Source organism: Myotis brandtii, unplaced genomic scaffold, assembly GCF_000412655.1.
Source record: "Myotis brandtii unplaced genomic scaffold, ASM41265v1 scaffold111, whole genome shotgun sequence".
Lineage (NCBI taxonomy): Eukaryota > Metazoa > Chordata > Mammalia > Chiroptera > Vespertilionidae > Myotis > Myotis brandtii.
The window spans coordinates 5,512,961-5,537,440 of NW_005353789.1; the positions used below are offsets into that span (position 1 = coordinate 5,512,961).

At 39.7% G+C, this 24,480-nt stretch overlaps 1 pseudogene; it reads left to right on the forward strand.

Moving 5' to 3' along the window:
* Positions 1–21,915: 21,915 nt before the first annotated feature.
* LOC102247879 lies at positions 21,916–24,478 on the forward strand (annotated as a pseudogene).
* Positions 24,479–24,480: the final 2 nt, after the last annotated feature.

Genomic DNA, 24,480 nt, shown 5'->3' on the forward strand with positions numbered 1-24,480 from the left:
TCTCTCTCATCGATGTTTCTAACTCTCTATCCCTCTCCCTTCCTTTCTGTAAAATTCAATAAAAAAAAAGTTAGGGTGCTAGATGTTGAGTCCAAACCCTTCACTCCTAAGGGGAAGCTGGGAGTTGGGAGTTCCCTTTCAATTGTATGGCACTGAGCCAGGATTGGGGTTCATGCCAAGAGTATGTCACAGCCTGTCCTGACCATTTTGATGTGGGTTTTTTCTCATCCATTTGATGTGTAAGAGTCACTCAGTGAGTTTCCGAGTTTCTTTCAGAAGGAATTGTTCCATGTTCAATGTGTCTGTGGGATAAAGTTAACTCATCAGCCTTGTATGTTGCCATCTCAGATTTAAACCCTCTGCACAGTGTGCTAGTTTTTTAAGGCAGTCTCCCTCCGCCTCTCAATCAGAATCACCAGAGAAGCTTAGCTCACCCTTACAATTGAGGCAAAAGCCACCCTTTTAAATAATAAGAAAATAGCAGTTGAGGAGGGGAGCAAAGACAGGATACCCACCAAGATTTATTGGCTCCTACAAGACTGAAAATAAAGTTTAGGGGGGGAAAGACCACCAGCCAAAGAATCATGGCAGGCTCAAACAATAGAAAGTATACCAGCATATTTGAAGCCAGTTTTCCTATTTCTTCATTATTGGAGGAAAGTTAAAACAAGTTAACATAAACACATTCAAACGTGTAAAGAATTTTTGTGAGTTTGAGCCAAACTGTCGACAAATGCCAGGAAGCAGAACCTCAACAGACTGGTATAATGCTCCGAAGTATGAAGGTTACATCTGTATTTATACATTGCAATCAAAGGAAGGGACGTAGGTGGGTTACATGAAATGCATTGGTGATAGACTAGAGAGGCTGGAGAAAGCAAAGCGAGGAAACCCCTGGGATTGGATAAAAAGTAAAATGATAGATACATACTTAGGGTACAGGAACAATTAACATGATAACAATGAAGGGATTTGTGGTATCTGTCCTGGCGCTCAGGCACACAAGGGGTCTAGAAAAAAAGAAGTTACAAGTTACCCAGACATCACAAGGGCATGTTATCATAGATGCAAAAAGACAGATAGGCTCAGTTAAGGTAAAGGTTGACCTTGTCAGTGAAGATACCAGCCTAGGATGTAAACAAGAACAATTAACATGATAACAATGAAGGGATTTGTGGTATCTGTCCTGGCCCTCAGGCACACAAGGGGCCTAGAAAAAAAGAAGTTACAAGTTACCCAGACATCACAAGGGCATGTTATCATAGATGCAAAAAGACAGATAGGCTCAGTTAAGGTAAAGGTTGACCTTGTCAGTGAAGATACCAGCCTAGGATGTAACTACCCACCATAACTGCTTTTAGTTAAAGTTTAATTTCAGACCATCCTTTGTGGTTACTTTAGGCCTCTGAGTTTGCAAGACCACCATGCAGGCCTTCCCTGAGCTTGTCAGGTTAGCATGTGGTCCTTTCATCCGCAAACACTAAATGGAATTTCCCTGAGGTCAAGAATTATTTTGCCTCTGGTCTCATTTTTCATAACTGAATGGTGCCTTACTGTGGTCTCATAGCTTATGGTGTGTTTTTCCCTCACTCACTTTTTTAAATTATAGTGGTTTTTGTAAGTGACCTAAATCCTAATTCTAGAGCCTATGTCTTAGTTTGAGTTTCCCTAAAAGCAGACCCGAGATAAGGATTTGAGATAACCTCCTAATAAACTCTCTGTACCCAGGAAATAGGAGTGAAAAAGGAGAAGTGGAGATAGGAAGAGCCAATGTGAGGTGCAGTATTGAACTCTATCTTTCACCTTTGGAAGGATCTGTATGCTTCTCAGACTTGCCCTCAGGAACAACTCAACTCTTCTAGGCTGTACATGGAAAAGGGCCTCAATTGGCAAAAGCCAAGTACACCATAAAAAATCCAGTGTGAGCACACTGCCAGCATGAATGAGACTAAACATCTCCTATAGGTGTAAATGAAGTCATAGGTGGCTGAAGGAATGTACCATGAGCATCTGGAAAATGCTTTGGCCACTTTCACCCAAAATCTAAGCATTCAAAATAAATCATTCTTTTGATTAAAGCCATTCTCTTTCAACAGAACATGATGCACACAAGATGTGAGCTGCTCCAATGAGTTAAGGAATCAGATGGAGTTCAACAGGTTGGCAAGTTAGAGGATACCTGAGAACAGGGTGTTATGAAAGTAAAACACTAGAGACACTTGATAACATGTTTTATCCAGATCTGGTCCCACCATAGGGCTTTCCAAGGTTACCACTAGGATACCTTCTCAAGTCACTAGTTCCATTTCTACTGAAAAGTTCTGTATGGCCTTGGGGGCCGATTATTTTGTTTCATGGTCTGGCTCTCTGCCTAGTGATGGCTCCTTTCCCAAGGGCTTTTCTATGTGTCTATCACCCATTTGGCTCTGTCACACAAATATCTAAGGAAGTCAACATTGGTTTTGTATCATGAAACTAGGAGAAAATAGAGCCCATAATGGGCCCTGCAGTATTTTGAATAGACATCAGGAATGATTCATGTTCTGCATTTGGGTATCTGGAGGGATTCCTGTTGCAGAACCACCAAGCTTGTAGGGGGAGGAAGAACACCGCTTTCTTCAGCCCCATTACCCTGAGCAAGGTTCTGTATGGATGGAACAGAGCGGGTCTGTTCACCTTGATTCCCTGATCACCATCAGGTACCTTCTCACAAAGGAGTGCTCCAGAGGTTTTACTAATGTTTAAAATTCCGATAGCTTAATGTATTAACTAATGGGCACTGAAAGAGCACATAGATACAATTCCTACTTACATAAACTAGATTGTATAATGGTGTATGGACAAGTTCACTGGGCTAAATCAGGAGTCCTGGTCCAACTCTCAGAGTTGAGGTACCTTGGGAAAGTAATTTGCTCATATGCTCCAGATGAGGTTGCCAATGATAGAAAGTGCCCCAGTAAGTCACTGATTTCCAAATAGAACTACATAAAGGCCTTTAAGTATAAACCAGTATTTTAGTGTTTTAGTATCATATTTGATGACCATAGAACAAAATTATTAAAACCTAAGACCATAAAATGTTTTTAATAAGTAAAAGTATATTCAATAAGTATTTAAAACCACTGTTTTATAAGTATAAACCACTATTCTAGTAAGTTATCTTCTTAGATATTTTATCTTTTGACAAATTACCTAAGGTCACTGGGTTTAGGAACCAAAGTAGCTATGGTAATACTAATTTGGGTTATTTTCTTTCTGTGGCACATAGAATCTCATCTCACAAAAGCCCCCACTACCCCAGGGGTTAGAGAGCAACTAAAGGACTTGTATGCATGCATATTAGCATAACCAATGGACACAGACACTGGGGCGGTGGCGGATTCCCTGGGTGGGAATGGCTGTGGGCGGGGGGGGAGTCAATTGGGGAAAAAGGAGACATATGTAAATAAATATAATTTTTTTAAAAAGCCCCCACTACCCCACCACACACACACACACACACACACCATTTCCGTTAAAGTAGATCCCAAATCAGTACATATAAGCTAGGGACCATCATGCTTTGGGCAAGATACACAGGTGGGATTGCTGAACCACTGTCAGGAACATTCCTCCCAAGGCAGCTAAAAGAGATCAGGTCCTTTAACCTGAAAACAGAGATCCATGACATAGGGACCGTTTGTGTCTTGCTCACCTGCTGCCAGCTATGTTAGCTCAGCATATGTTTGGAGCATAATCTGTTTAGTGAGAGAGGGAAGGTCAACACAGCCATAAGCACTGGTGCTTTGAAATGCAATCCCACAATTTCCCCACTAACAGAACCAGTCTTTTCCTCTGGCCTCCCTGGTGTTGGTTCTCTTCTGGACCTATACCTGTCCAGCCAACTCTTGCTTCTTTCCTGGTCTTTGCTCTGCTTTAGCTCTTCAGGATCTCTTCCTTTTCTTGAGGTCCTTTCTGCTAATTAGCCTCTGATTGGGTCACTTAGCTTAGCCTGGCCATTCTCCTCTCAAGAACTATCTTTATCCATAGATGTAGAACTGAGAGGTCCTCCTAAGACTATTTGAGACAGTCACTGCTGGTTTTCTTCCCAGAAAGTCCTCTCAGAAGCTACCCAGTTTTAACTTCATCCAGCCAAGGTGTTTCAGGGCTCAGTGAACTCTGCTGTGTAATTAGACACTGCCATCTCCTGGTCAAAGCACTGAACTTGGTCCCAGCTGGTCTGACCCAGCAGTTCACCTAAGACAGTGATGGCGAACCTATGACACGCGTGTCAGAGGTGACACGTGAGCTCATTTTTTTGGTTGATTTTTCTTTGTTAAATGGCATTTAAATATATAAAATAAATATCAAATATATAAGTCTTTGTTTTACTATGGTTGCAAATATCAAAAAATTTCTATATGTGACACGGCACCAGAGTTAAGTTAGGGTTTTTCAAAATGCTGACACGCCGAGCTCAAAAGGTTCGCCATCACTGACCTAGGACTTAATTGTGTTCACTACCTATCTATACTGCCAGTCACAATTACAGAGTTGCTCCTGACACCCTGCCCCGCTTCTTATAAGGTTTAAGACTTAAGAGTGTTAACTGCTAGTGCTGCCCTGTGGTCCTCTATCTAAAGTCCACACCTCCCTCAGAGTCCAAATGCATCTTGTCCATTGAGGAACATCAACTCTGGATCCTGTACCTCATTATTTTGTCTTCAACTTTAGTTGATCAAATGAGTCATCTGAAAGGGATCTTAAAAGTACTGTCTTGATTTTGAATACATACTTGCCTTCACATGGACATCTAAGCAGTCTCTCCTACTAACCAAGTTTAGTTTGGGTTTCTATACAGTAGCTTCTGTAGTTATATGTCTGAAGAATGATTCCACATAAATATAAAGAGTCTCTTGTTAAGTCACTAATCTATTTGGTAGAGGGACTGCAGCAGGAATAAAGAGCCTACTTTCCCAAAAGAGAAACTGGCCACATGACATGTATCAAAGCTAAGCAGCTGAGACCAAGCGTGCTAACTACCCATTCTAGTCTAAGTCTAAGCCAGCTGACCCTAGAGATCTTCTCCCCTCCCATTCCTTATTCCCAGACTCTACTGGTACACAGGATCCCCTTGGTTAGAGCTAGATCTTGTCTGCAACATATGCCAGGACTTAAGGAATCACCAGCTTTGCTTTAGGAATTTCCTCAGAATCACAAAGGGGAAAAGATCTCTGGACAAAAAATATCTGGATACCAAAGGACAAGTATAGACCCTGAAACCAAGCAGGTCTTCAGGAATTTAAAGTAACTGCTAGAGGTAGGTTTCTAGAACTGGGTAAAAAGAACCTGTAGCCTAAAAGTCTAAATGCATGGAGCTGTTCCAGCCTATAGTTGAGTATTTAGTTTATTTGGGACATTAAAAACGTCTAGCTTTGCCTATTGAGCCTCCAAAGCTATTGTGTACAAAAGAGAGATGGAAATTCATCTGGATCAGAGGCCTTGGTTAATCTGCTTAATTATTGTAATGTTGAGTATTAACTTTACCCCATACTAACTTGATCTCTTAAGTAATGGATAAACAAGAAAAGCAATTCTCTATACCCATACCAGAGGTTAATTTCAGATGTCTGCTGCCTCTTTCCAAAAGACTAATTGAAAGAAGTGATGTTTATGAAAAATTGACTGGAGGTCGTATAGCACATCCAGATCTTGTTATTCCACATTCCATCCTCAGTTGGAACAGGACCCTCATGTACTCGGGTGATATTTTCTTGGCCTCACACATAATCACATTTGCTGTGTTATGTTTTGGTGTTGTGCCGTCCACTTTCTTCAAGGGATGCTTAGAGAAACACTGGCTAATGAAATCCATCATTCTCTTTGTTCCAGGAACATGGAAGACACTGCCCACTACATCCCTCAGCTCTTGCTCTACAAAGTTCCTCATGAAAATTTTCTGACAAAGTCGCCTGCTAGGAAAGGCTGTGTGTCCTTTGAGTAACAGGTATTGATAAGAGTATAGTAATTGTCTCTTCCGGTACTTTGCCTATCAGGAACTGAGAGCCTTATTTAAATAAAGGTCACAGATTTAGGCTTTAGTGGTAGGGCATGGTTTATCTAGCACTGAGAGGGTTGTTTCTGAGATGGGGGCGGAGACCCCAGACCCAGAAGGCTAAAACATCCTGCTCTGGGCTGCGCAGAATGAGATCTCAGTCCATGGAACTTCTAGAACTAAGTGCAGCCCCACCACCTCCACCCCTCCACGCCCCCCCACCCACACCCCTTTTTTTTTTTTTTTTTTAAATAAAGCTTTCTCTGCCAGCCCATGAAGTTACTGAACTTCAGGCTGATACAGGGTAATCCATTGAGGTCCCCAGCTTACAGCTATTGTTACACTTTCTTTAAATGCCAAGTTACTGACCTAGTTCCCACAGGTATTTTTGTAAAAAAAAAAAAAAAGGTAGGGGAGAGGACACTTGCCTTCTAGCTATTTGTAATGGTGCCACCTCTCGTGTACCCTGGAATGACTATCTCAGATTTACCTACCCCAACCTCTTCACCTGGCCATTGCAAGCTGCTTCCTTCCATTACTGATCCTGATGGACTCATCACTTGTCACTGCTGAGCAGAGCCCTTTCTAGTGGTGACCTCATTCATGTCCCCATCTCAAATTCAGGGAGGCAAGACTGATAACTACATGTCCAAAATGTTAATCTTGCCACTCAGTAGTAGCAGGGCCAGAACTCAGACCTTCCCCCTTGAATTTGGAGGCCCATCCTAGAGGATCCCAGCTGCTCGGGAAGAGGTAGTTCTACAATGCCACTGTTGCCACCAAGAGGAGACTGGGTGTTCCCTCTCATTCCTGTCTTTTTCCATGTAGAGCTCACCCCACCAGCAAAACTACTCCAACCACCTCACCGTCCCTCATCCAAAAACACATCTCATTTCTTACCCCAGAGTTAATGTGGAAATGTCTTTCCCTAATCCTCAGGACTCGTGGTGTGATCTTATAGGATTATGGTGGTGTGGTCTTGTGGTGTTAGTGGTACGTTGGTATATTTCCTTAAACCTAGGTCCTTCCACATTGGCTTTGGTCCAGTTGTTATCCAAGGATCTTCTAGATATGGGTCAGGATTTCAACAAAACAGAACTTGTAGTATGTAAATATGTTCATGTAAATCCGAGGTGATACTTCCCACAGTAAGTATGTCATAGTATCAAAATAGTATGTGATTTTAAAGTTATGATTACACCAACTATGATTTAAAGCTTTGATTTTGATCACAATCTTCAAACTAGTATATTGACAGAGTAAACAATTCTAATGCAAGAATGAACAGTATCAATCAGCTTCATGGTCTTGATACCATGATCCCACCCCATCCCTCACCCCCCAAACCTACAGGAGGGTATTCTTCCGAAGCTATCCCATGTCTATACAATTTGATTACTGATATTAAAATCCTATATATTTATAATGAAATTTATAGATTTTTCTGCATTAAGGTCTAACTTCAATATCTTGGAATGAGATATTTCCTTAGCAGTAATAACTGACATAATTATTGGCAACCAGCCTGCAAAAAATCATACAAATATTATTTATGAGCTACTCAGCTATGATAGCACCATCATTTTACACATCCTTTGCCTTTTATAGCAGTGTTCCTGATTTCATGTTTTGGCATACATTTCCCAGAAAATTAAAATCTTTAACTTACCCTCAGGGCTTGATGATTAAATAAACAATAATTATAAAATACATGTGATTAATATAGTTCATCCCAAAGAGAATGCTGCTCATCTTTAATTTATCTGGAATCTCTTTAATGTTTCAAGTTATGTAATATAAAACAATAATCTGGGATGTAATTTTTATCAACATGTTGTTACTGCCTGATTAAATCCCAGACAAGTCACTAGATTTCAAGAGATGCCAGAGGATGATTAAAAGCAACCCCCACTGTCTGATGAATTCCACAACCAGGTTAATTTGCTCTCAAAATACATGGGCATAGAATTGTAACCCCCCCAAAGCCAAGTCAATGTGCAGTTGTCATCTTGCCCTTGGCCTTCCACACACCCTCAGGCAGGACAAGCAGAGAAGTAAAGTGGCTCAAAGATTCTGTGATGGCCTTGCCAAACTCTTAGAATTGCTCTCAGTTTAAGAGTCCATGCAACCTTAAGAGACATGCATTTTAGCATGTCAGCCTCACCTGGCTCCCGCTCCATGTTCTGATAGGCATTTTCTCTAATAAATTTAGAATGGGCTCACCCATTGCCCACTCTAAATCTAATGGGTGAAGAAAACCCCATCCTGGTAGATGGGGCACAAACAGAATCTGTCACAAGATGCTGGCTTCATTGGTAAAGATTTCACCAAAAGAAGCCTGAAAAAGCCCTGGTAGAGGGGAATGCTGCAATGCAGTGAAGCAGGCTTTTGAAAAATACAGAGGGAGCAAGCCTACAAAGACAGTAGAGTTGATTCCTTACTGCAGAGCTGTACTTGATGCTGTGTAGGGGGAGGAGAGAGGCTGAGGACCATTAATAAGCAGTGTGTGGGCAAATATGAGTCTTACAGCTTCTGTGGTAGCCTACAAAGAGGCCTGGATCTCGGGCACTAGAAGGGCAGGCACAGCTGAGCAAGTCTGCAGACGAGTCATAGAGCTCCAGAGACACTGGAATGCACAGCCAAGGTATTTTCGTTATGCAAAGGTCAGGGCCTAGCAGGGAAAACCTGGGACCTTAAAGCACGGGATCTGGACATCTTGATGGATGCCCGCAAAGATGTTAACTCTACCAGACCCTCTGGGTTAACAGAGACCGACCACCTTTCCTAGGAAGAGCTAGCATCGTCCCTGTGGTGGAAGATGCTGCAGAGGTGTCTCCTCCATCAGAAAACAGCTGCCCCCAAACCCACCCAGAACTACCTCTCACTTCCTTTCCTGGTTTCTAGGCTGGTGACTAGAGTTAAATCTCAGCATAATCCAGTGGATGTTCTGGGCCTGGCAAGGAAGGATAAACTATAAACCTGTTGCAAGAATTAGCTAGCAAGTATCACCAGAAGTTAGGGGAGTACACTTGGGTTTGAATTTTGAGGGCGCCTAATCAAGTAGGGCTAAAATATAAGCCTAGAAAACCAAGAATTCATTTACTTCAGGGCATTTTTTTTTGAGACACTGAGTTTAATATACTGGCAAGGACCCCAGGGGATGGAGCAAACTTGCTGCTGAGAAGGCAATTAGAAGCCTATAAAAGGTGATGCCAGAGAAGAGGGGCTTGGGAGGGATGGGTGGAAAAGGTGAAAGAATTAAAGAACTACAAATTGGTAGATACAAAATAGTCATGAGGATGTAAAGTACAGCAGAGGGAATATAGTCAATAATATTGCAATAACAATGTATGATATATTGAGAGGGCCACTTTATAAAGTATGTGATTGTCTAACCACTATGCTGTTCACCTGAAGCGAATACAAAATAATATTAAATGTAAACTGTAATTGAAAAATAAATTTTAAGAAAAGGTGATGGGCGATGTTCAGTGAAATAAAAAAAAAAGCCTGAGTTGCCCAGCCAGAGAGTAGAGGAAGGAATACAGAAGCTAAGGGAAATGGGCATGCTGGAACACCCAGCACCACTGACGCCCTAAAAATGTTATCGATACAATAGAACGCCAAATCTTCGGTTTATCTCTTACCCTCACCCACATGCATGTGTCTTACCAAGGCCTCCAACGTATTAGCCATTTTTTTGCTCATCTAGTCAGATTACCACGATGTTATCTATACAGTGGGCCCACGTAACATTCCACAGGATGTCCTTCTGGTTCAGCTCTCTCTGGGCCAGAATGCAAACTCGGGCTGCCACTCTGACCATGCTGCTGATTATAATGATTATGCCCACTTGGCTTCTGATGGTTCACCTATCACCTGCTTCTGTTTCAGATTCTGATGATCCCCTTTGCTCTCAGTGGTCCCAGGCCTTGCCGGCACCTTCTACTATCAGCTCTGGCCTACAGAGAGCAGCACCACTGGACTTCTCAGTGATGCTGATGCTCCCCCTTCATCAGCACATTCCTCGTTGCACTGGTAGGCCGTGTCTTCTTCATGCCACCACGTGGAGCGGTTTTGGGCAGCCGGAACGCTTCCAAGGATTGACATCATTTTTCTCCCACTCCATCATATGGTCAGAAGGACCCCAGTGTTGATTGAGGTGTGACCTGAGTGAAACACACAAGTGCAACAGTGACAAATGACCTGGGGGTCTGGGCTACCTGCTGCTCTGTCTTCCAGCCCTGCTCGTGCTTGATCCTGCATGTACCGTTCCATCTGACAATGGATCATTGCTGAGCCCACCCAATCTAACAAGTTTGGGGTTCTGATCTAAGCCAATTTCTGAAGGGTGGTATGGGAACATACTAGTAGTCCTTTGAGATACTGTGCTCAGATGCTCCAGATTCAGGGGCGGGACCTTGTTGGAAAGAACTGGCAGTGTACCCAGCTCTGCCTATGATGAGTGGGTAAATTCAATTTGGGGTACAGTGTTTATAAGTCTTTTTTTTACCAAAAATCAAAATTATATTTCTCCCAACAGCTTTATCAGCTAAAAAAAAAAAAAGAGGGGGAGGTCTTTTGATCTTCATGCCACCAACTCTTACCTCTATCACCCAATCTGTATCTGTTCTGAACCCAGGTAAAGAAGTGTGGTTAGTATTCATAGGGCCTTCCCTCAAATTCCAACATAGTCACCAGTAGTAGTGAAGTTAAATGCTTTCACTACAGCAACATTTAGGGGTTTAGGGTGTGAAAATTAAAAGAAAGTGTTATCTCAGTCCAACAGTAACATTGTGTATCCATTCAGAGTTCAAGTACAGACATGTGAGCCTATTTCTTCTCATTGAGGGACATAAGAAAGGGACTTAAAAGAGTATCAAATGGTTTATAGAATTGATGGAAGAAAACTCTAGAGACAACTTCCAGGTATGAGGCCTAAAGCCACAACACATATTTTTTTAATTGAGATATAATTAACATATTAGTCTCAGGTGCATAACATAATGACTTGATATTTGTATATATTGTGAAATGATCACCACAGTAGTCTAGTTAACATCTGTCACCATATATACTTTACATTTTTTCTTGTAATGAGAACCTTAAAGATCCACTCTCCTAGCTACTTTCAAATATGAGGTATACTATTATCAATTATACATTACATTATGACTCATTCATTTTATAACTAAAATGTTTACCTTTACCCCCTCTACCCATTTCTTGCCCACCCCCCACAGATCACATCAGGCAACCACCAACCTGTTCTTTATATCCATGAGCTTGGGTTTTTGTGTTTGTTTAGGGGATGGAGTTGTTTGTCTGTTTTAGAATTCACATATAAGATCATATGGTATTTATCTTTTTTCTTTCTTTCTTGACTTATTTCACTTAGCATAATTCCTTCAAGGTCCATCCATGTTGTTGCAAATGGCAAGATGTTATTATTCTTTTATGGCTGAATAATAGTCCATTGTGTGTTTTCTTTATCCAGTCATCCACTGATGGACATTTAGGTTATTTCCAAATCTTATTGTTGTAAATAATGCTGAAGTAAAGATTGGCATATATTTATCCTTTCATATTAGTGTTTTTGTTTTCTGTGATAAGTTCCTAGAAGTAGAATTGCTGGATCAGATGGTAGTTCCATTTTTTGAGGAATCTCCCTACTATTTTCCACAGTGTCTGTACCAATTTATATTCCCACTAACAGTGTATGAGGGTTCCCTTTTCTCCACATCCTTGTGAACATTTGTCTTTTTTGTAATAGCCATTCTAATAGGTATGGGTGATATCTCATTGTGGTTTTGATTTGCATTTCCCTGATGAATAGTAATGTTGAACATCTTTTTATGGACCTGTTGGTCATCTGTATGTCTTCTTTGGAAAAATTTCTATTCAGATCCTCTGCCCATTTTTTAATCAGATTTTTTTTTAAGTTGAATGAGTTTCTTATATATGTTGGATATTAGCCCCTTATCAGATATATGCTTTGTAAATCTGTCTCCCATTTAATAGGTTGCCATTTCATTTGGTTGACGATTTCCTTTGCTGTGTAGAAAGCTTGATGTAGTTCCACTGGTTTATTTTTGCTTTTGTTGCCTTTGCTCATCAGATTAAAAAATCATTACCAAGGCTATTATCAAGGAGCTTACAGCCTATGTTTTCTTTAAGGATTTTTGTAGTTGCAGGACATTGCCTGCTGATTTGTGAAGTGGTCACTACAGCTGCTAGCTACAGAGCCAAGCTGTTTCTGTAAAACTAGAGGCCTGATGCACGAAATTTGTGCATGCGGGGAGGGGGTGTCCCTCGGCCGAGCCTCCACCCTCTCCAATCTGGGACCCCTCGAGGGATGTCCGACTGCCTGGTTAGGATCGGGCCTAACTGGGCAGTCGGACATCCCTCTCACAATCCAGAACTGCTGGCTCCCAACCACTCGCCTACCTGCCAGCCTGATCACCCCTAACCACTCCCCTGCCAGCTTGATTGACGCCTAACTCCTCCCCTGCCAGCCCGATTGCCCCTAACTGCCCTCCCTTGCCAGCCTGGTTGCCCCTAACTGCCCTCCCCTGTTGGCCTGGTTGCCCCAGCCCGATTGCCCCTAACTCCCCTTCCCTGCTGGCTGGGTTTCCCCCAACTGCCCTCCCCTGCTGGCCATCTTGTGGCAGCCATCTTGTGCATTGGAGTGATGGTCAATTTGCATATTACCTCTTTATTATATAGGATTGTTTTTATGGGTATTGAGAGCATATTGGCACCTAAAACCTCTGCAGCTAAGTTAGCTGGCAAAGAGAACAAATTTAGGTACAGCTTATAAATTTGATTATATAAGAACACATTTCAGAGGGCTGATTTCTCTATGTAAGAAGCTGCTGCAATATTAACTTTCTTTAATCTCTAAGACCTTTCTATTACCCACTACTACATTTTGTTTATTCATTTATTTTGTTGTTTAGAGTCCACATATAAGTGAAATTGTATGGTATTTTTCTTTCTCTGTCTGACCTATTTGCACATGTGATGAGTTTTTTAGCTCTGCCTTTATTTACACATGACCTATTGCACATGACATAATATGTGATGAGTTTTTTAGCTCTGCCTTTATTTACACATTTTCTGAGCCCAATTCTCCTGCTCCTGATAATTTCATGAGCTTCCCAATATCCTCCATTGAGTTTATTTTCTGATTACAGGGGCCAGTAGGCCATTTTGTTTTTAAGTTGAATGTCATTTATGTAGACAATCTTTGAAATTGATTAGCCATGGATCTGTTGGTATGGACAGTTCAAACTGTCACATTAGTGAAGTTATAGTGAAAAAAGGTAGGGGAGAATTTTAGGAGTGAGGATGGTATTAATGTGTCACCACATTATTTGCCTTTGAAACAAAAGCAAAAAGATTAGCTCAATATATCTCAATTATTGTGATACAGTACCATCAAAATAGAGATCATTTATGTGTGTCTTTGTATTGGAAATGAATTGCTAGCAACCTTTTACATTAGTAAGGACCAGGATTCATGCTTTGAACTCTATTCTTAACCCATTACTTACTCAGGTTTAAGGTTCATAAGTTTTGACTGCTCTGGCACTGTGCTGAAAAGAGATTCAGAATCACAAGTATTAACAGTGGGCCTACATGCCTTTTTTGTCCCTGCAAAAGTGCCTGGGATATGGATCTCAAATAAATCAGGGAACCTTGAATCAGACAAGAAACTGGATAACTACCAATTTCCCCATCTCTTGGCTGCCAGTTGTCTCCCAATTAGTTTGAGGCTCCACAGAACTTGGACCCTGGAAAAGTTTCAGCTGGCGTCGTTTCAATCTGTAAATCTCTCAAATCTATCATGTCTCGTTCCATAGTTTAGGCCCTCATCACTCATCTAGACAATTATAGCAACTTGAGACAAGATTGGAGGCAGAGACCTAGTTTATAACAGGGAATAGGCCTTCTGTGATTTGGTTCCTGCTTACTTTCCACTCAACTCCTGCCAATCCCAGGACAGAAAATAGACATTTGCCTGGTCATACCAATTATTTTCAAAACACTGAGCACTTGTACATGCTGTTCCCTAGAATGCCCTCCCCACTTGATAAATGTCTACTGTCTACTCATTCTTCAATTCTCAACTCAAGCATCTCCAACTATGTAAATCTCCAAGTCAAGTTGACTGTTCACCTTCTCTTGCAGTCCTATTTAACCCTACCTCTACTACAGAACGTTGGTTTCCTTGTTGACTCTCCCACTGTTCATAGTTCTTTCATATACCCATGGCATAGGCTATTATACTAGAGTATAATACTCAGATTATCTCTATAGCAGCAGCCTTGAAGGAATAGGGACAAAACCCACAAAGGATTCTGAAGTTCCAGGGGCTCAATTCTCTATTCTATAAATGTTCATCCTGCCAACAAAAATATCCCTGACATTTAAGTACTATACTTTTTGACAAGATGAAAATGCATGGCAATCACTGACCAGGCTTTCAAACATTATTTTCAAGAAATCTATCAATCACATTAATAAAGGAAGAGTCCCTGCTTCCTTGTTAAGGATATGAACTGAAAGGCTGGAGAGCATCATGAAAACTGTATGACCACTTTACAATTTTGAATCTGGCCTTAGATAAATTTCTTGCCCTCGTGTCTCAGTTCCTTGAATTAAAAGGATTGCACTGCACTGCTGGTAATCTTCCTTTGGTTGAAATGTTTTTATTGAGGTAATGTTAATAACATAAATTTCAGATGTACAGCATTATAATTTGATATCTGTAGACTATGTTGCATACTCACCACCAAAAGTCTAATTTCCATCTATTACCATATATTTGACTTCCTTTACCCATTCTTGCCTTCTCCCTATGCCTCTCTTCTCCTCTGGTAACCATTCTGTTGTCTGTAACTATGAGATTTTTTGTTGTTGTTGTTAGCTCATTTGTTACTTTTAAAAAATATTCCACATGAGTGAACGCCTTTCTTCTCCTCTGGTAACCATTCTGTTGTCTATAACTATGAGATTTATTTTTTGTTAGTTCATTTGTTACTTTTAAAAAATATTCCACATGAGTGAAATCATTCAGCTTTTGTCCTTTTCCATTTGACTTACCCCATCCATGTTGTAGCAATGGAAGTATTTCCTATTTTTTATGGCTTAGGAGTATCCCATTGTGTTTGTGTATATATAGATATACACACACGTGTGTGTGTGTGTGTGTGTGTGTGTAGGCCACATCTTCTTTATTCATCTGTCAATGGTCACTTCAGTTGTTTCCCTATCTTGGCTATTGTAAATAATAGCATGAATATAAGGGAACACATATCGTTTTGAATTAGTGTTTTCTATATTCTTTGGATAAATACCTAGAAGTGGAATTGCTTGTATTTCTATTTCTATTTTTGGTTTTTAGGAATTTCCATACTGTTTTCCCTAGTGGCTGCACCAATTTACAATCCCACCAATAGTTAATGAGGGTTTCCTTTCCTCAGCATCCTCTCCAACACTTATTTTTTGTCTTTTTTATAACAATTCTGAGAAGTGTGAAGTGATATTTCATTGTGGTTTTTACTTGCATTTTCCTAGTAATTAGTGATGTTGAACATCTTTTTATATGCCTGTTAGCATCTCTGTCTTCCCCGAAAAATGTCTATTCAAATCCTCTGCCCGTTTTTAATTGTTGTTGTTGTTTTGCTATTGAGTTATATGAGCTGCTTATATATTTTGGATATTATCTTTGTGGGAAGTACATCATTTGCAAATATCTTCTCCCACTTGGTTGTTTGTCTTTCTGTTTTGTTGATGTTTTCCTTTGCTGTGCAGAAGGTTTTGGTGTGATGTAGTCCCATTTGTTTATTTTTGGTTTTGTCTCCCTTGTCTTTGGGATCAAATTCACAAAAATACCTCCCTTGGTTTTGTTTCCCTTGTCTTTGGGATCAAATTCACAAAAATACCTCCGAGGTTGATGTCCAGAAGCTTAGTGCCTATGTTTTCTTTTATGTATTTTACTGTTTCAGGACTGACATCCTTTAATCAATTTTTAATTAATTTTTGTGTATGGTGTAAGATAGTGGTCTAGTTTCATTATTTTACAAATGGCTGCCCAGTTTTTTCAACACAATTTATTGAAGATATTTTCCTTTCTCCATTGTATATTCTTGGCTCTTTAGTTAACCATCTTTGTGAAAAACTGCATTGGGATTTTGACAGAGATTGCATTGAATCTGTAAATTGCCTTAGGGAATATGGACATTTTAACAACGTTAATTCTTCCAATTCATGAACACAAAGTATCTTTCCATTTTCTTGTGTCTTCTTAAATTTCAACAATATTTTGTAGTTTTCAGTGTACAGGTCTTTCACCTCCTTTCATTAAGTTTATTCCTATGTACTTTATCCTTTTTGTTGCAAAAAAAAAAAATGATTACTTTCATCTTTCTGATAGTTTGTTGTTAGTATACAGAAATGCAACAGATCATTGCATATTGATTTTGTTTCCTGCAACTTTACTGTATTTGTTTATTTCTCATAGTTTTTTAGTGGAGTCTTTAGGATTTTCTATAGTTAAAATCATGTCATCTGCAACTAGTGACAGTTTTACTTCTTTCCTTCCAATTTGGATGCCTTTCTTTGTTTTTGTTTTTTGTTTTTCATTCTGGAATGTGAAGCTCTTTTTAATTATAGTGTAGTTGACATACACCATTGTATTAGTGTCAGGTGTCCAACATAGTGATTTGACATTTACAAAGCGATCACCAAGAGAAGTCTGGTAAGCATCTGTCACCACACACAGTTATTGTGATATTATATACTGGATTCCCTATGCTGTACGTACATTATATCCCTGTGACTTATTATAAATTTGTACCTCTTAATCCCCTTCACTGTTTTGCCCATGCACCATCGCCCAACCCTCTGGCAACTGTCAGTTTGTATTCTATATGAGTCTGTTTGTTTTGTTTTGTTTGCTCATTTATTTAGTTTTTTAGATTGCACATATAAGTGAAGTGATACAGTCTTTGTCTTTCTCTGACTTATTTTGCTTAATATAATACTCTTTAGGTCCATTCATGTTGTTGAAATGGCAAGATTTCATTATTTTTTATGGCTGAGTAATGTTACATTACATTTTATATATACATAATAACTTCTTAATTCATTCATTTATGGATTGACATGTAGGTTACTTCCATATCATGGCTATTGTAAATAATGCTGTAGTGAGTACTTTGCCAAAGATTGAAACTATAAAAAAGAACCAAATTTTGGAGCTAAAAAACTCAATGAGATGAAGGATGCATTAGAAACAGAGCAGACCATATGGAAGAGAGAATTAGTGAGGGCAATGATTTTTTTGGATATGAGACCAAAAGTACAAGGAACAAAAGCAAAAATCAACAATTCACTTATGAGATATATATCCAAAATATATAAAGAACACATATAACAAAAAATATAAGTAATAAGTTGGCAGAGGTTATGGAGAAAAAGGAACCCTCTTTCATTGCTGGTGGGAATGTAAATTAGTTCAGCTCTAGCTGGTTTGGCTCAGTTAACAGAGAATCGGCCTGCGGACTGAAGGGTCCTGAGTTCAATTCCAGTCAAGGGCACATGCTAAGGTTGTGGGCTCCATCCCCAGTAAGGGGTGTGCAGGAGGCAGTCGATCAATGATTCTCTCTCATCATTTATGTTTCTATCTCTCTCTCCCTCTTCCTTCCTCTCTGAAATCAATAAAAACATAAAAAATAAAATAAATTAGTTTAGCCACTATGGAAAAACAGTATGGAAGTGTTTCAAAAAATAAACAGTATTTTATCATGTGATCCAGCAATCTCACTTCTGGGTATGTATCCAAGGAAGATAAAATCAGGATATCAAAAGGATATCTGCACTTCCATATTCATTAGCAGCATTACTTACAATAGCCAAGATATGGAAGCAACCTAAGTATCTGTCAACAGATGAATGGATAAAGAATATATATACACACAGTGGAATATTGGTCATCTGTGAGAAGGAAATCCTGCCAATTGTGACTGCATGGACAAACCTTGAAGACATTATGCTAAGTGTGATAAATCAGACTGAGAAGTTAAATACCGTGTGATATCACTTATCTGTGGAATCTAAAATAGCTGAACTCATAAAAAAGGAGTAGAATGGTGCTTACCAGGTGCTAGGAGTGGAGGAATTTGGGAGATGTTGTGTAAATTTTTTGGATATGAGACCAAAAATACAAGGAATAAAAGCAAAAATCAACAATTCACTTATGAGATATATATCCAAAATATATAAAGAACACATATAACAAAAAATATAATAAGTTGGTAGAGGTTATGGAGAAAAAGGAACCCCTCTTGCATTGCTGGTGGGAATGTGAATTAGTTCAGCTCTAGCTGGTTTGGCTCAGTTAACAGAGAATCGGCCTGCGGACTGAAGGGTCCTGAGTTCAATTCCAGTCAAGGGCCCATGCTAAGGTTGTGGGCTCCATCCCCAGTAAGGGGTGTGCAGGAGGCAGTCGATCAATGATTCTCTCTCATCATTTATATTTCTATCTCTCTCTCCCTCTTTCTTCCTCTCTGAAATCAATAAAAACATAAAAAATAAAATAAATTAGTTTAGCCACTATGGAAAACAGTATGGAAGTGTCTCAAAAAATAAACAGTATTTTATCATGTGATCCAGCAATCTCACTTCTGGGTATGTATCCAAGGAAGATTAAATCAGGATATCAAAAGGATATCTGCACTTCCATATTCATTAGCAGCATTACTTACAATAGCCAAGATATGGAAGCAACCTAAGTATCTGTCAACAGATGAATGGATAAAGAATATATATACACACAGTGGAATATTGGTCATCTGTGAGAAGGAAATCCTGCCAATTGTGACTGCATGGACAAACCTTGAAGACATTATGCTAAGTGTGATAAATCAGACTGAGAAGTCAAATACCATGTGATATCACTTATCTGTGGAATCTAAAATAGCTGAACTCATAAAAAAGGAGTAGAATGGTGCTTACCAGGTGCTGGGGGTGGAGGAATTTGGGAGATGTTGTTTAAAGGTACAAACTTGCAACTAAAAGATGAAGTTCTGGAAATCTAATGCACAGCATAGAGATTATAGTCAATATTGTATTATAAACGTCAAAGTTGCTAAGAAATTAGATCTTAATTGTCCTCACCACAAAGATACATGTTCACTAATGCTATGGTGGTAATCATACTGCAATGTATAAATGTATCAAATCAGCATTGTACACTTTAACCTTATTGAATGTTATATGTTAATGACATTTTTTAAACCCAAGCAATTAAAGATGAAATGTAAGAACAGAGGATCTCTTTATAGATTTGGGCCTCATTATAACCAATAGTCAGAGAATAGACACGACAAAACAACACGTGGAAGTTGGAGAAGCAGAACTGCAGTGGCATTTCAATGCCCTGCCAAGGCAAGTCTACTACCCTCAGTCAGGGCCCCGGTTTGGAAAACTCGGGAAGACATTTGGGTAGAGTCCCCTGAGAGCAGTTCTGCAGACCCCCTGAACCCTCGGAATTTACAGAGATGGCCTAGTAAGAGTTAGCACTTTCCACTAACAGACTGTGTCACTGAAGCCATCAGGAACGTGTTGCATAGTACACCAGCACCATTGAGAAGTTCCATCTGTTTGCAGTAAGTTGCATTGATTTTCATGTCCCTCTTACTAGACAGAATTCCTTGAGCTTGAAACCCCTTAATTTAGAGTAGTAAACTAGTGTTCTGAAAGGAAGGATATTAATATTACCAGCACTGTTGAAGAAATGTGGTCCAAATAGCAGCCATAGGGGCCTCCAATGAGCAAATTTTGTCCTCCCAGTTGAATTCTCTGCCTTAGAAGCTGCTAGATGTGTTGGTTCTGACGGTCAGGAAAGCTCTGAGAAACTGGTGGCCACTTACCATGTTCTATACCTTTCTCTCCCAAGATTTTCCCTTTTACCTTCTTAATGTATTTCTTAAACTTCTGAGCCATGATGATTATTGCCCAGGCTCCATGAACTCTGCTGCCAAATGGTGTTGGTCAAAAGTTGGTAACATTAAGCCCTTTTGAGTTAGTTGAGATCTCCAGGAAGCAAACACCGCGGTGGAGTTTGGAGTATGATGTTTCTTGAGGGCAATGCCTATGAAAGACAAAGAGTGGACACAAGGTTGAGTAGGAGTATTAATTTCCTATTGCTGCTATAATAAATTATCTCAAGCTTAATAGCTTAAGATATAACCTTCATAACTGTAATATAGTGAAATTAAGTCCAAAATGGGTTTCTCTGGGCTAAAAATCAAAGTATCAGCAGGCTACATTCCTTCTGGAAGTTCCAGGGGACTATCCCTTTCCTTACTTTATCCAGCTTCTAAGAGGCAGCCCACGTTCCTGGACTTATGGCCATACATCATTCTGACCTCTACTACTGCTCCTTCTTACTGATTCCTCTCTTTCCCTTACAAGATTACATTGGGTTGACCACATAATCCAGATAACCTCCCATCTCAAGATCCTACATGTAATCACATCTGCAAATCTCTTTTGCCATGTATGGTAATGTTCCTAGGTTCGTGGGCTTAGGATCCGGACATCTTTAGGGGGCATTATTCTTTCTGCCACAGCAGGGAAAGAAGACTTCAGATGGCTACGCATATCTGGCATGTGTCAAAGGGAAGCAGGGAGAGAACTGGGCAGGGATGGGAGAGCCTCCACTGCTATGGAGATCTAAGTTTTAGTCAACCCAATAGGAAGCTGCAGGTGAAAGACTGTTGTTAGCAGGATCACACATTTGGGCGGAAATAGCTGTTAGTTCTAATCGCCAAGCTCAGTCATTGGCTGGAGGCTGCCCAGAAAGACCATGCCTTTGCTCAAAAGCTGAGGTGGATCCTGAAGGACCAACATCTGGAGGTTGTCCACCATCATTACTCCCAACAGCTGAATGGGACGTTCTTGAAGGGAGATCTATGCAGAATACTTTCATGGCCATACTTGTCTTTGATGACTGTACAAGATGAAGGGTAGACAGGGATATAAAAAGTCAGAAGGACATCCTAGGCTAGATTTGTTACTTCTGGCATTGGACAAGTCACTCAGCATCAGTAGCAAAAAAAAAAGGGGGGGGGGGTTGCTGCTATTCCAGTCATATACTCTATAAAAATACTGGCACAGAGAACAAGGCTATAGTTGTAAGTTTGTTCATTGCATTATTTTTCATTGCCAAGATGCTGGACAACACTATATGTCTATCAATAAAGAGAAGATTAAATAACTCATGGTTAATTTATACTATAGAATATTGGGCATATATTAAGGAGTGAGCAGATATTGAAGAATGACCATAATATATTGAGTACAAAGGGAAAACGTAAAACATGTACGTTATGATGAAATTTTTATAAAATAACTATGCTTCTATAATCCTTTGTGTTCATTTATATTTGCTCAGCCTTCTGAAGCATGACCGTAGGTGACTTTGACATTGAACACCTATTAAGTGGGATGGGGAGGTGGGTAGTGAGAAAGGAGGGACTTTGACTTTGAACCTCAAGAGATAAATTTACAAGGCTTTACTATAGAGAAGATATTGCTCTTCTAATTCTGAACTTTTATTATAAAGAAATAAAAACTTAACTCTAACTTGCCACAAATATTCACATTCTAAAGTATGTTTTCAGCTAGGAGGGTAACAAGTTGCATGTTTAACTACTCAACTCCAATTATTGGAGAAATAAAGAAATGTGATTCACCTGGTTGTAATCTTGGCATAATTCCCTATTTTCTTATGAGATGGTGACTCAGCAGAATTGTTTATGAATTTTCAAGTGCATTTCTTGAGCAGTCATCACTGTAAACTTCCAAAGATGGCCACAAGATGGCAGAAGAGGATAAATCATAGGACAGCCAACACTAAGGCCCAGACCTTTAAGAGATCAACCAAAGAACTTGTATGCATGCATATAAGCATAATCCATGGACAAAGACAGTAGGGGGGTAAGGGCATGTGCTGGGAGTGGGAATGGCCAAGGAGAGGTCAATGGGGGAAAAGGAGACTTGTGTAATACTTTAAACAATAAATAATTTAAATAAAAAAAAATTTTTTTAAGATTGTATAATTCATTCTCTTCAAAACTACTGTTGTTGGGGGAAAAATTTTTATAGTCTTGGAAGTTACATCAGATACTAAACAATACGTGTCAGCCAGGATTCAACCAGAGAAATAAAATAGGTAGAAGATATATATCAAGATATTGATTGCGAGGAATTGGGTTGTGCAATTGTGGGGGCTGGTAAGGCAAATCCACAATCTGTAAGGCAGGCTGTTAGGAAGGCGAGGCTTGAACTATTAAGCATGGCTAATTCTGTCCTCAGGCAGAATTTCATCTTCAGAGAAGCCTCAGCTCTGCTCTTAAATCCTTTAAACTCAATCAGGCCCTAAAGTTATCTAAAATAATCTCCCTTCCTTAAAACAACTGATTATGGATTTTAATTACATCAACAAAACACCTTTACAGAAACACCGAGGTTAATGTTCGACGGAATAACTGAGGACTGTAGCCTGGTCAAGTTGACACATCAAAAGACAACCACAGCTGGTATGGCTCAGTGGTTGAGCATCGACTTATGAACCAGGAGGTCAGGGTTTGATTCCCAGTCAGAGCATATGCCCAGGTTGTGGGCTCAATCCCCTGTAGGGGGTGTGTAGGAGGCAGTTGATCAATGATTCTTTCTCATCACTTAATGTTTCTATCTATCTCCCTCTACCTTCCTCTCTGAAAGAAATAAAAATATATTTTTCTAAAAAGACAACCATAGTAGACTCTGTCTTAATTTGGCAGCCCCTACAACACTTTAAACCATACTTAATCTCAAGTAACATCACCAAATTACAAGATAGGAGACCCCAGTCTCTGTCCCCTAACAAAGATCAACAATTACAGTTATCCATGAGCAGAAACAGCTCTGGGAAAGTTCTGGAATCCACGTAAGAAATGAGCAATACAACAAAAATCCTCTGAATAACTGCACAAAAAGAGAAGGATGACTCTATCATCCCATTCCCTAAACAGGCATTGCTCTGTGCTAAGGGAAATTCCCCATGTTCACTGCAGCATTATTCAGAATAGCCAAGACATGGAAACAACCCACACGTCCATCAATGAATAGATAAAGAAGATGTGAGATACACACAACGGGATATTATTCACCATGAAAAGGTAAATTCTGTCATTTTCAACAACATGGATAAAACTTGAGGGCATTGTGCTAAGTGAAATAAGTTAGAGAAAGACAAATGCTATATGATCTCATGTGTGGAATCTTAAAAAACCGAACTCATAGAAACAGAAAAGTGGGGTGGTGGTTACCAGGGGCTGAGGGAAGGGAAGATGTTGGTTAAAGGGTAAAACTTCGGAGGGATTGCGGCATGGTCTAGCAGGAGACGCATCCTCCTGCTTCGCCCTGCGATGAGCTCCCCAGTGGTTCCAGGCGACCTGCAGCTTCCCCCGAGTCAGAGGGCCCAGTTCGCCTTCAGAGTAGAAACGAGGGAATGATGACATCTGAGGGTCTGGTCCAAGAAGAAACAAAAGTTCTGAAACTTAAGACAAAAATGGCTGATAAAATGTCCATAGACCTACAAGGAGCAAAAATAATGTAACAATGGGAAAAAATTGTATTCCGTTAAAACCTTCTAATGAATTAACCAATTCAACTATAGCCACTGATACATATAACTTGGAGAATAATAATCAAACTCTGCAGTTGTTACCAATTACAAATGATCACCAAGGTCAACGTATGACATTAAGCCAAGCGTTTCACATTAAAAACAATAATAAAAAGAAACAGGTGACTACAGAAAAACCAAAGCAAGATGCTAACGTGCTCAAGAAACCTGTGCTTGGATCTTATCGTGGCCAAATTGTTCAATCTAAGGTTAATTCGTTTAGAAAACCTGTACAAGTCAAAGATGAGCATTCTGCAATAACAAAGAAACTTTCAACTCCTATCTCTAAGGCCACAAAACCTCAGCCTATAAACACAAGCAGTGTAACAGCAAAAAGTCACAGAGCCTCAAATATGATGACTACGACTAAATTTGTGAGGGCTACATCTCAGAAAGAACAACTTTTACATCCTCCTATTAGAAGTCACCACAGTAATACTCATAATACCCAGGACTCCCTGAAACAAGGCATTGCCAATGTTACAGTTCGGAAAGGGTCTCATGAGAAAGAATTACTACAATTAAATACAGTTTTATCTAGTGTCAAAACCATTTCTTCTCAGGAAGTAAAAAGAAATAAGACAGTATCAAGAAGCATCACATCTGAAATGATAGCCAGGCCTGCTTCATCTTCTAATATCAAACAGATAGAAAAGTCAAAAACCATTGACCAGTGCAGGCATACTATAGCAAAAGCAACTAT